A 12,842-nucleotide genomic window follows, 5' to 3' on the forward strand; every position below is an offset into this window, starting at 1 on the left:
CTTGGTATAGGGTGCTACGGTACATAGGCCTGAGTGCGTTACAGTCTGCTGTTCTGTAAGGACCGCTATCGGTCCACAATACATAGGGTTGCCGTGCACTACTGCTGACCGCTGCCCTATACTGCAGCAGTCCTTCATTGGTATAGGGACTGACGTACAGTCTGCTAATCACTAACACACAACCTGCTTGGTCCACAAAAGTTCTTATAAGGACTGGTAACTTGGTATAGGGTGCTACGGTACATAGGCCTGAGTGCGTTACAGTCTGCTGTTCTGTAAGGACCGCTATCGGTCCACAATACATAGGGTTGCCGTGCACTACTGCTGACCGCTGCCCTATACTGCAGCAGTCCTTCAGCGGTATAGGGACTGACGCACAGTCTGCTAAACACTAACACACAACCTGCTTGGTCCACAAAAGTTTTTATAAGGACTGGTAACTTGGTATAGGGTGCTACGGTACATAGGCCTGAGTGCGTTACAGTCTGCTGTTCTGTAAGGACCGCTATCGGTCCACAATACATAGGGTTGCCGTGCACTACTGCTGACCGCTGCCCTATACTGCAGCAGTCCTTCATTGGTATAGGGACTGACGTACAGTCTGCTAATCACTAACACACAACCTGCTTGGTCCACAAAAGTTCTTATAAGGACTGGTAACTTGGTATAGGGTGCTACGGTACATAGGCCTGAGTGCGTTACAGTCTGCTGTTCTGTAAGGACCGCTATCGGTCCACAATACATAGGGTTGCCGTGCACTACTGCTGACCGCTGCCCTATACTGCAGCAGTCCTTCAGCGGTATAGGGACTGACGCACAGTCTGCTAAACACTAACACACAACCTGCTTGGTCCACAAAAGTTCTTATAAGGACTGGTAACTTGGTATAGGGTGCTACGGTACATAGGCCTGAGTGCAGTACAGTCTGCTGTTCTGTAAGGACCGCTATCGGTCCACAATACATAGGGTTGCCGTGCACTACTGCTGACCGCTGCCCTATACTGCAGCAGTCCTTCATTGGTATAGGGACTGACGTACAGTCTGCTAATCACTAACACACAACCTGCTTGGTCCACAAAAGTTCTTATAAGGACTGGTAACTTGGTATAGGGTGCTACGGTACATAGGCCTGAGTGCGTTACAGTCTGCTGTTCTGTAAGGACCGCTATCGGTCCACAATACATAGGGTTGCCGTGCACTACTGCTGACCGCTGCCCTATACTGCAGCAGTCCTTCATTGGTATAGGGACTGACGTACAGTCTGCTAATCACTAACACACAACCTGCTTGTTCCACAAAAGTTCTTATAAGGACTGGTAACTTGGTATAGGGTGCTACGGTACATAGGCCTGAGTGCGTTACAGTCTGCTGTTCTGTAAGGACCGCTATCGGTCCACAATACATAGGGTTGCCGTGCACTACTGCTGACCGCTGCCCTATACTGCAGCAGTCCTTCATTGGTATAGGGACTGACGTACAGTCTGCTAATCACTAACACACAACCTGCTTGTTCCACAAAAGTTCTTATAAGGACTGGTAACTTGGTATAGGGTGCTACGGTACATAGGCTTGAGTGCGGTACAGTCTGCTGTTCTGTAAGGACCGCTATCGGTCCACAATAGATAGGGTTGACGTGCACCACTGCTGACCGCTGCCCTATACTGCAGCAGTCCTTCAGCGGTATAGGGACTGACGTACAGTCTGCTAAACACTAATACACAACCTGCTTGGTCCACAAAAGTTCTTATAAGGACTGGTAACTTGGTATAGGGTGCTACGGTACATAGGCTTGAGTGCGGTACAGTCTGCTGTTCTGTAAGGACCGCTATCGGTCCACAATAGATAGGGTTGACGTGCACCACTGCTGACCGCTGCCCTATACTGCAGCAGTCCTTCAGCGGTATAGGGACTGACGCACAGTCTGCTAAACACTAACACACAACCTGCTTGGTCCACAAAAGTTTTTATAAGGACTGGTAACTTGGTATAGGGTGCTACGGTACATAGGCCTGAGTGCGTTACAGTCTGCTGTTCTGTAAGGACCGCTATCGGTCCACAATACATAGGGTTGCCGTGCACTACTGCTGACCGCTGCCCTATACTGCAGCAGTCCTTCATTGGTATAGGGACTGACGTACAGTCTGCTAATCACTAACACACAACCTGCTTGGTCCACAAAAGTTCTTATAAGGACTGGTAACTTGGTATAGGGTGCTACGGTACATAGGCCTGAGTGCGTTACAGTCTGCTGTTCTGTAAGGACCGCTATCGGTCCACAATACATAGGGTTGCCGTGCACTACTGCTGACCGCTGCCCTATACTGCAGCAGTCCTTCAGCGGTATAGGGACTGACGCACAGTCTGCTAAACACTAACACACAACCTGCTTGGTCCACAAAAGTTTTTATAAGGACTGGTAACTTGGTATAGGGTGCTACGGTACATAGGCCTGAGTGCAGTACAGTCTGCTGTTCTGTAAGGACCGCTATCGGTCCACAATACATAGGGTTGCCGTGCACTACTGCTGACCGCTGCCCTATACTGCAGCAGTCCTTCATTGGTATAGGGACTGACGTACAGTCTGCTAATCACTAACACACAACCTGCTTGTTCCACAAAAGTTCTTATAAGGACTGGTAACTTGGTATAGGGTGCTACGGTACATAGGCTTGAGTGCGGTACAGTCTGCTGTTCTGTAAGGACCGCTATCGGTCCACAATAGATAGGGTTGACGTGCACCACTGCTGACCGCTGCCCTATACTGCAGCAGTCCTTCAGCGGTATAGGGACTGACGTACAGTCTGCTAAACACTAATACACAACCTGCTTGGTCCACAAAAGTTCTTATAAGGACTGGTAACTTGGTATAGGGTGCTACGGTACATAGGCTTGAGTGCGGTACAGTCTGCTGTTCTGTAAGGACCGCTATCGGTCCACAATAGATAGGGTTGACGTGCACCACTGCTGACCGCTGCCCTATACTGCAGCAGTCCTTCAGCGGTATAGGGACTGACGCACAGTCTGCTAAACACTAACACACAACCTGCTTGGTCCACAAAAGTTTTTATAAGGACTGGTAACTTGGTATAGGGTGCTACGGTACATAGGCCTGAGTGCGTTACAGTCTGCTGTTCTGTAAGGACCGCTATCGGTCCACAATACATAGGGTTGCCGTGCACTACTGCTGACCGCTGCCCTATACTGCAGCAGTCCTTCATTGGTATAGGGACTGACGTACAGTCTGCTAATCACTAACACACAACCTGCTTGGTCCACAAAAGTTCTTATAAGGACTGGTAACTTGGTATAGGGTGCTACGGTACATAGGCCTGAGTGCGTTACAGTCTGCTGTTCTGTAAGGACCGCTATCGGTCCACAATACATAGGGTTGCCGTGCACTACTGCTGACCGCTGCCCTATACTGCAGCAGTCCTTCAGCGGTATAGGGACTGACGCACAGTCTGCTAAACACTAACACACAACCTGCTTGGTCCACAAAAGTTCTTATAAGGACTGGTAACTTGGTATAGGGTGCTACGGTACATAGGCTTGAGTGCGGTACAGTCTGCTGTTCTGTAAGGACCGCTATCGGTCCACAATAGATAGGGTTGACGTGCACCACTGCTGACCGCTGCCCTATACTGCAGCAGTCCTTCAGCGGTATAGGGACTGACGTACAGTCTGCTAAACACTAATACACAACCTGCTTGGTCCACAAAAGTTCTTATAAGGACTGGTAACTTGGTATAGGGTGCTACGGTACATAGGCTTGAGTGCGGTACAGTCTGCTGTTCTGTAAGGACCGCTATAGGTCCACAATAGATAGGGTTGACGTGCACCACTGCTGACCGCTCACCTATACTGCAGCAGTCCTTCAGCGGTATAGGGACTAAGAGTTTTGTCACAGGGTCATTTAAAAAATGACATGCAGAGGAAGAGGCAGGCCCTTCCGCAGGGGTGGTAGGGGTAGGGCAGGAGCAACAGGCTTGAGCCAAAGTGGGAAGTTGCAGAAGGTGCGTTCAATTACTTTAAAGGATGCACCAGACTTGGTTGAGTGGCTCGCTCAGCCTTACTCTTCTGCACCCTCCTCATCCTCTCGATCTGCACCCTCTTCTTCACTCTCTGCTATGTGCACCCCCAAAGACACTACCACCAACAACACGACCACCACCACCACCACCACATACCTTCCGCTTGAGTCACTGGAATTATTTTCCGATCCATATCAAGAGGACATTTCTGATGCGCAGCCACTCTTGGTATTGGATCAGGAAGAGGAGGTAGCAACAAGCGCTACTCAGCAGTCTGACGCCAGTACCCAGATCAGCCCAAGGAGGAGGTTGGTCCCCGGTGTTGCTGCCTACTCTACTTATAGCGGTGGGGAAGGTGACGTTGATGATGACGTGTCTAGTGATGTCACGTGGGTGCCCACAAGAGAGGAAGAGGAGGGGAGTTCAGAGGGAGATATGGACCAGCAGATAGGGAGGAGAAGCAGCAATGACTTACATTGCACAGCAGGGACAAAGCAGACTGCAAATGTATCAGGAGCGAGTCATCGACCATGTACGGTCACATCTGGCGCTCCCAGGACACCGGCACATGGCTCCGCAGTGTGGGCTTTTTTTAACGTGTCCGCTGCTGACAATAGCGTTGCCATCTGCAATCTTTGCAGTCAACGCGTTAGTCGCGGTAAGCCCAATACTCACCTAGGGACGACCGCCTTAAGAAGGCACATGAGCAGCCATCACCGAGCCCAGTGGGAGCAACGGAACACACAAAGCCACACTGCAGGCTCTCACCGTCCAGCCTCGTCTTCTACTTCTCCTTCTCCTCTCTCCTCACAATTGTCCTCCACTCCACCTTCCATCACGCCAAGCTCACATTTTTCTGCAAAAAGGCAGGCTTCCGTGGGCCTAATGTTTGAGCGTAAAAAAATGATGACGCCGGATAACCCTCTTGCCCAACGGTTGGCGGCTGGCTTGTCAGAACTCATAGCCCGCCAACTACTGCCATATAAACTGGTGGACTCGGAGGCCTTTCGCAAATTTGTGGCCATTGGAACACCACAATGGAAGGTCCCAGGAAGGAAGTATTTCTCAGAGAAGGGCATCCCAGAGCTATATGGCCATGTTCAGCGGCAAGTGAATGTATCTCTGGCACACAGTGTCGGTGCCAAGATACATCTGACCACAGACACGTGGTCTAGCAAACACGGGCAGGGAAGGTATATCAGTTTTACTGCCCACTGGGTGAACCTTCTGACGGCCGTCAAGCATGTAACCCGTGGCACCCGTGTAGATTTGGTTTTACCGCCACGGATTGCATGCAGGCCTGACTCTTCTTCTCCTCCTCCTACTCCATCCTCCTCCCTCTCCTCCTCAGCTGCCTCCTCCTTTTCCGCTGCTAGCGTCTCTTCCACTGCACCGCCCAAGCTCCCCAGAACCTATTCCACATGCCAGGTGAGACGTTGCCATGCCGTGCTGCGTCTGTTGTGCCTGGAAGCAAAGAGCCACACTGGCCCGGCACTCCTTTCAGCTTTGCGTTCACAGGCAGATGAGTGGCTAACACCGCTCAATTTGACAGTTGGTAAAGTGGTGTGTGACAACGGTGCCAATCTGCTTAGCGCATTGAAACAGGGCAAAATCACGCACGTGCCGTGCATGGCACACGTCTTAAACTTGGTCGTGCAGCGATTCCTTGTCAAATACCCTGGGGTCCAGGACATCTTGCGGCAGGCAAGGAAAATCTCGGCCCATTTCAGAAGATCTTACACGGCCATGGCTCGCCTTGCTGACATTCAGCGGCGACACCATCTGCCGGTCAGACGTCTTATTTGCGATTGCCCGACGCGATGGAACTCAACCTTCTATATGCTTGATAGGCTGCTCCAGCAGAAACGTGCAGTTAACGTCTACCTGTATGAACTCTGCGAAAGAAACGGTTCTGGGGAGCTGGGTTTTTTTTCACCGCGCCAGTGGCTGCTCATGCGCGACACATGCAGACTTCTGCGGCCATTTGAGGAGATCACCAAACTGGTCAGTCGCAGCCATGGCGCCATCAGTGACATGGTACCTTATGCCTTCTTTCTGGAGCGTGCATTGCGTCGTGTCATTGATCAGGCTGTGGAGGAGCAGGAGCGGGAAGATGAGGAAGTCGCAATGCTGGATGAATTCCCAGGGGGGGCTACTCTATCTGAGACAAGTCAACAACAGGAGTCTGATGAGGAGTCAGAGGAGGATGGTGCCGGGGCGGATGAGCAGGAGCAAGAAGAGCATGCTTTAAACCTTTCTGGGATCCCTGTTGTGCGAGGATGGGGAGAGGAGAATGAAGAGGACGACATTATCCTGGATGATGAGCAGGAGCCAGGCCACCACACCGCTTCCACTTTAGTGCAAATGGGGGCCTTCATGCTCCAGTGTTTTAATAGGGACCCCCGTATAAAAAGCATGAGGGTCAAGGACCAGTACTGGGTGGCAACGTACTTAGACCCCCGGTACAAACACAAAATGGCGGAAATGTTACCGCCGTCGCAGAGGGCTGTCAGAATGCAGCACTTCCAGGCCTTGCTTCGAGAAATGCTGCATTCTGCTTTTGCGTGCGCTGGCAGAGGAGCAATTCCCACTCCCAGAGAAGGATTTGCGGGTACCAATCCAACAGCGCCTGCAAGAAGAGGCCGGTTTGAAGATGTGTTGGTGACTTCGGATATGAGGTCATTCTTTCAGCCGACCCATCGACAGGTGTCATCCGGATCCAGCATCAGGGAACGCCTAGACCGTCAGGTGTCCGACTACATTGGGTTAACGGCCGATGTGGACGCTCTGAGGAGTGATGAACCCCTAGACTACTGGGTGGGCAGGCTTGACCTCTGGCCAGAGCTTGCCCAATTTGCAATCGAACTGTTGGCTTGCCCCTCATCCAGTGTCCTGTCCGAAAGGACGTTCAGCGCAGCAGGGGGGATTGTGACCGATAAGCGTACTCGCCTAGCTCACCACAGTGTTAACTACCTCACATTTCTAAAAATGAATGAGGCATGGATCTCGGAGGAATTCAACACATGTGATCAGTAGACCATGTATATGTCTATAAACAATTTTTGGAATCAAGCACACAGACCTTCTTAATTCATTTGGCTCACTTCCCTGACCCAAAAAAGCACACCGTACTATATGCCCCTACCCTCCTCTTTGAAGAGGTTGAGCGGTGTCATATTTCTACTGGGGCTGCTTATTATGAGGGGTTCCCACCATCCCTGTGCTGTGCTGACTTCCTCCTGGGTGTTCTTATTATGAGGGGCTCCCACCATCCCTGTGCTGTGCTGACTTCCTCCTGGGGGTTCTTATTATGAGGGGATCACACCATCCCTGTGCTGTGCTGACTTCCTCCTGGGGCTGCTTACGGTGCTGCTGTCAGCGCTGTATGTCACGGAGCTGCTGTCAGCGCTGTATGTCACGGAGCTGCTGTCAGCGCTGTATGTCACGGAGCTGCTGTCAGCGCTGTATGTCACGGAGCTGCTGTCAGCGCTGTATGTCACGGAGCTGCTGTCAGCGCTGTATGTCACGGAGCTGCTGTCAGCGCTGTATGTCACGGAGCTGCTGTCAGCGCTGTATGTCACGGAGCTGCTGTCAGCGCTGTATGTCACGGAGCTGCTGTCAGCGCTGTATGTCACGGAGCTGCTGTCAGCGCTGTATGTCACGGTGCTGCTGTCAGCGCTGTATGTCACGGAGCTGCTGTCAGCGCTGTATGTCACGGAGCTGCTGTCAGTGCTGTATGTCACGGAGCTGCTGTCAGCGCTGTATGTCACGGAGCTGCTGTCAGCGCTGTATGTCACGGAGCTGCTGTCAGCGCTGTATGTCACGGTGCTGCTGTCAGCGCTGTATGTCACGGAGCTGCTGTCAGCGCTGTATGTCACGGAGCTGCTGTCAGCGCTGTATGTCACGGAGCTGCTGTCAGCGCTGTATGTCACGGAGCTGCTGTCAGCGCTGTATGTCACGGAGCTGCTGTCAGCGCTGTATGTCACGGTGCTGATGTCAGTGCTCTGTATTACGGTGCTGCTGTCAGTGCTCTGTATCTCCTGCACCCTCTTGTTTGCCTACCCTGGTCCCTGACCTTCCCTCTCCTCCATTGCCTTCATTAGCTCCATAGTCCTGAATTGTCAGAACAATTTCCCAAATAAAAAAAAAATGCTTGTAGTTATCGATCCCAAATTCACCTCATACATGTATTATGCTATTGTCCAGGTGGTGGGACTACGTGCTACCCCCTAATAATTACCCCGTGGCCGCAAATTCGACCTAAAGGTTTGCGAAATTCGCCTCCCATTGAAGTCAATGGAGCCCGCGGCGAACGGTCGTTTTCGCGAACGTTTGTGTCCGTTCGCGTTTCGCGTTCGCGAAACGTCCCGTCGGAAGTTCGTCCATCACTAGATATGAATATGAGGCATTATTGCCATAAATACCATTTCATTGTGATTAACCACTTGCCAATATACGTCGGCACAAAGGCAGCGGTGAGCAAATGGGCGTAACTGCGCGTCCCCTTTAATTGGCGGGGCTAGTGGGCGTGCACGCCCACCGCGTACAGTGTGACCGTGCCCGCCGGTCCCGCAGAATCGATGTCCATCGGTGCCCTTCAATCGTGTCACGGAGCCTCAGAACGGGGAGATGCCTACGTAAACAAGCCATTTCCCTGTTCTGCCTAGTGCCATGACAGGGATCTACTGCTCCCTTTCATCGGGAGCAGTAATCGATGTCATGTGAGTGGTCGCCCATCCCCACCACAATTAGAATCACTCCCTAGGACATACTTACCTTAACTTACCTATGTGCTATGGGCCTCATCAATTTCTACCAAGTCTTGCATTTGTATGTTACATGCTTGGAGCAGATGAGGATCGTTCGCTGTTCCATTCATTGATCCTTTTTTCTTTTATTTACTTGTTTTCCTAAAAAAAAAAAAAAAAAAACTATTGAAACAGGAAGGAGGAAATGAAGGAAGGAGGAAATGAGCGAAGTAGGCAAGGAAGAAGGGAAGGGGATAAAAAAGGAAGTAGGGAAGGAAGGAAGACAGGAGGGAGGGAAGGAAGGAAGACAGAAGGGAGGGAAGGAAGGAAGACAGGAGGGAAGGAAGGAAGACAGGAGGGAGGGAAGGAAGGAAGACAGAAGGGAGGGAAGGAAGCAAGACAGAAGGGAGGGAAGGAAGGAAGACAGAAGGGAGGGAAGAAAGGGAGACAGAAGGGAGGGAAGGAAGGGAGACAGGAGGGAGGGAGGGAAGGAAGGAAGGAAGACTGAAGGGAGGGAAGGAAGGGAGACAGGAGGGAGGGAAGGAAGGAAGACAGTAGGGAGGGAGGAAAGGAAGGAAAACAGAAGGGAGGGAAGGAAGGGAGACAGGAGGGAGGGAAGGAAGGAAGACCGAAGGGAGGGAAGGAAGGAAGACAGGAGGGAGGGAAGGAAGGGAGACAGGAGGGAAGGAAGGAAGACAGAAGGGAGGGAAGGAAGGACGACAGAAGGGAGGGAAGGAAGGGAGACAGAAGGGAGGGAAGGAAGGAAGACAGAAGGAATGGAAGGAAGGAAGACAGGAGGGAGGGAAGGAAGGAAGACAGGAGGGAGGGAAGGAAGGAACACAGGAAGGAGGGAAGGAAGGATGACAGAAGGGAGGGAAGGAAGGAAGACAGAAGGGAGGGAAGGAAGTAAGGAAGACAGAAGGGAGGGAAGGAAGGAAGACAGAAGGGAGGGAAGGAAGTGAGACAGAAGGGAGGGAAGGAAGGAAGACAGAAGGGAGGGAAGGAAGGAAGACAGGAGGGAGGGAAGGAAGGAAGACAGGAGGGAGGGAAGGAAGGAAGACAGGAGGGAGGGAAGGAAGGAAGACAGGAGGGAGGGAAGGAAGGAAGACAGGAGGGAGGGAAGGAAGGAAGACAGGAGGGAGGGAAGGAAGGAAGACAGGAGGGAGGGAAGGAAGGACGACAGAAGGGAGGGAAGGAAGGAAGACAGAAGGGAGGGAAGGAAGGGAGAACCCCCCCCCCCAAAAAAAAAACAATATAAATGGTAATTTAGTAGCCTTGCCACTTAATGAAAAGTAACCGGAAAATTTCTGGTGACAGGGTCCCCTCAATAGACATTGCTCCATAATATGTTGGTGCTTTAGTAATAGTAATAGATAATGATAATTAATAAGTTATTTTTTTGTTTGTTTATCACTGTTTAGTACTGTTTAGCACTTTCCTGTTAGCCATTCAGTGAAAAACTTTACACTTTATTCATTTGTGACTTTTTTTTTCTTTTAGGACCAGTTAAAGTGCTGCCTATGGCTCCTTCCATCCACTAGAGCTGAATTCAGTGGTCCAGGTGAGTGTGCAGCACCATTATAATAATGTAATCATATTTATTATTATTATTATTATTTTACTATATTATATTATATTTATGATTAAAAGGGTTGTAAAGGCAGAAGGATTTTCTATGCATTAAGATAAAAAAAAAACTAAAAACGAATATGTGCAGCAGCCCCCCTAACACTTACCTGAGGTCCCCCTCTGTTCAGCGATGTGCACAAGTGTCTCATCTGTCCTGCTGCTGTCAATCAAAGCCATCTAGCCAATCGGGAGAGAGGGGGCAGGGCCAGGTGGGAGCTTCGTGTCTGAAGCTGCTTGCTGTGGGGGGCACCGAACAGTAGGAAGGGGGGCAGGATCACAGAAGAGGGACCCGAGAAGAGGAGGATCCGGGCTGCCCTGTGCAAATTCACAGAGCAGGTAAGTATAACATGTTTATTATTTTTATAGGAAAAAAAACACAAGACTTTTAAAATCACTTTAAAAAGAGGAATGTTCTCTTTAAGGTCTCCTCCCTCCTCTACATATTTTGGCACGTAGTTTTTGCGGGGGGTATCTAGTTTTGACAGGTACCTGATTCACTTCTGCTTGGATAGTCCGGGCGATCCAAACGAAAGTTCTCCTCTCCCGACAGTCACATGTTCCAGAAGACCGCGGGGCCCTTCACACAGCACGGCTCGCGCGTGCGCGGTGGGCAGCAGGTTGCAAAGCCACGAACTGTCCCCGCCCGGGTGCCCACAGTTAAGGTGTCAGCACCGGGAACCCTAAGGCCCTTTTCACACCTGTGTGACTTGTCCTGCGGCTTGGGGCCTGCAAAGTCGCATGACAAGTCATTCCCCATGATATCCAATGATAACCATTCATATCTGTGCGACTTCAAGTCGTGTCGACTGCAAAGTAGTCCCTGTGCTACTTTGGTTCCGACTTTCATGCGAGTTGGGGTCCGTAGACCTCAAGTTTACACAGGTATTCCCTGAAATCGCACTGAAATCGCAGCAAAGTCGCATCAAAATCGCATCCCCAATGTCTCGGCAGTGTGAAAGGGGCCCAGGGCTAGTGAAAAACTGCCCCCGTAGATATGGGAAACGGACCACTTTCGTAGGAGTGCCGACAACATCTCCCTCTCTGAAAGAGGCTATCTCACCCCCCCACATGTACACACTCAATGACAGGCTGCTAGAGAAACGTTTGTCACCCTTGGTAACCACTGTATCTTCACACCATATATATAAACTCTTATATCGTTATCTTCATACCCTGCTGTGTTTAATGACCCAAGAAGGAGAACTATGTGTGCCGCTTACTTGCATTACATCCCTTCAGTAACTTCAAACCAGGCAACGTTCAAACATTTTACTTGACGGATAGGTTACCATAATGACAGAAACAATGTACAGTCCATAATAAAGTGCCAACATCTCCTAACATCCCTAGTCCCTAACTTCCGGCTTGTGGCTGCCCCAGCATACCTTTTGTGGCCATTGGATTGTCAATATTAGGCTTTGAGTCAGATAAAGGAACATTGAAGCCCTGAAGAAGCGACTGTCGCTGCGAAATGTGTAGGAATTTCTCGAATCTATCTGAGCGCTGCTGTGTGTGGTTTTTATGTATGGTGGAACTATATTGCCCACCTTATGTATAATCTTTTTAAATGTTTTTTTGTAATAATATAATGTTTTAGAGTATATTTTGTATATTGGTGATATTAGACTTATTAGGGGGCCGTCGTGTCTTACTTTTCTGGCTTTTGTATATACTTTTGATAAGATCCCTTCTCCTGCTGATACTCGCCTTCACTTCTTTGGTTCTCCAGGCATCTGCTGGAGCTGTTTGTGGTTGCTGCAGTGGCGGCCGGTGCTCCCCCCCCCGTTCAGTCCGTCCTTCAGTCAAACCCCCCCCATTCGGGAGGTCGGTTTGCCAGTCAAACCCCCCCGTCACTCAGGCGATCGGCAAAACACCCCCCGTCCGTCAATCAAAAAACCCCTCCCGTTGCTTGGTCGATTGGCAAGCCACCTACCACCCCCCCCCCCGCGTTCCTTGCTGGTCCACCCACCAGCCCTGCACTTACCCCATCTTGGTTGCAGCTTTGTCGGCTTCCCTCTGCCTCTGCTCCTCGGCGGCTTCCTTCTGCATCTCCTCCTCGGTGACCAATGTGATCGGTTCTCCTACTCCACTTCCTGATTGGCCAGGAGGAGAAGCAGGAAGACACTAGCGAATATGAATTTGCGCAGGTGGGACTTTTAAGGTACCAGGAAGTAGAATAGTCAGTCAATTTAGAAGAATATTCATTTTATTTAAACAATTCTTTAAAATCGAAAGTAAACATTTACAAGAATTTCATCATTTTTTTTTTTACATGTATAACCATTTCTTACTCTACATGTTTCACTCAGAAGAGCTTCCTCGGGAATATTATATTATTATATTTTATATATATATATATATATTTTATATATATATATATATATATATATATATATATACATATAATATTATATTATATACCATAATAGAAACA

At 50.0% G+C, this 12,842-nt stretch overlaps 1 protein-coding gene across 3 annotated transcripts in view; it reads left to right on the plus strand.

Moving 5' to 3' along the window:
• Positions 1-12,842, plus strand: part of ZNF536 (zinc finger protein 536) — a 602,875-nt gene that overhangs the window by 167,759 nt on the left and 422,274 nt on the right. For all 3 annotated transcript variants that reach the window (XM_077451568.1, XM_077451544.1, XM_077451553.1), the window contains exon 2: positions 10,280-10,340. The gene's annotated coding sequence lies outside the window, so the exon portion shown is untranslated. The remainder of the gene's footprint in view (positions 1-10,279; positions 10,341-12,842) is intronic.

This window comes from Lithobates pipiens, unplaced genomic scaffold, assembly GCF_037356315.1.
Source record: "Lithobates pipiens isolate NorthernLeopardFrog02 unplaced genomic scaffold, aLitPip1_a1.2 Scaffold_10, whole genome shotgun sequence".
Lineage (NCBI taxonomy): Eukaryota > Metazoa > Chordata > Amphibia > Anura > Ranidae > Lithobates > Lithobates pipiens.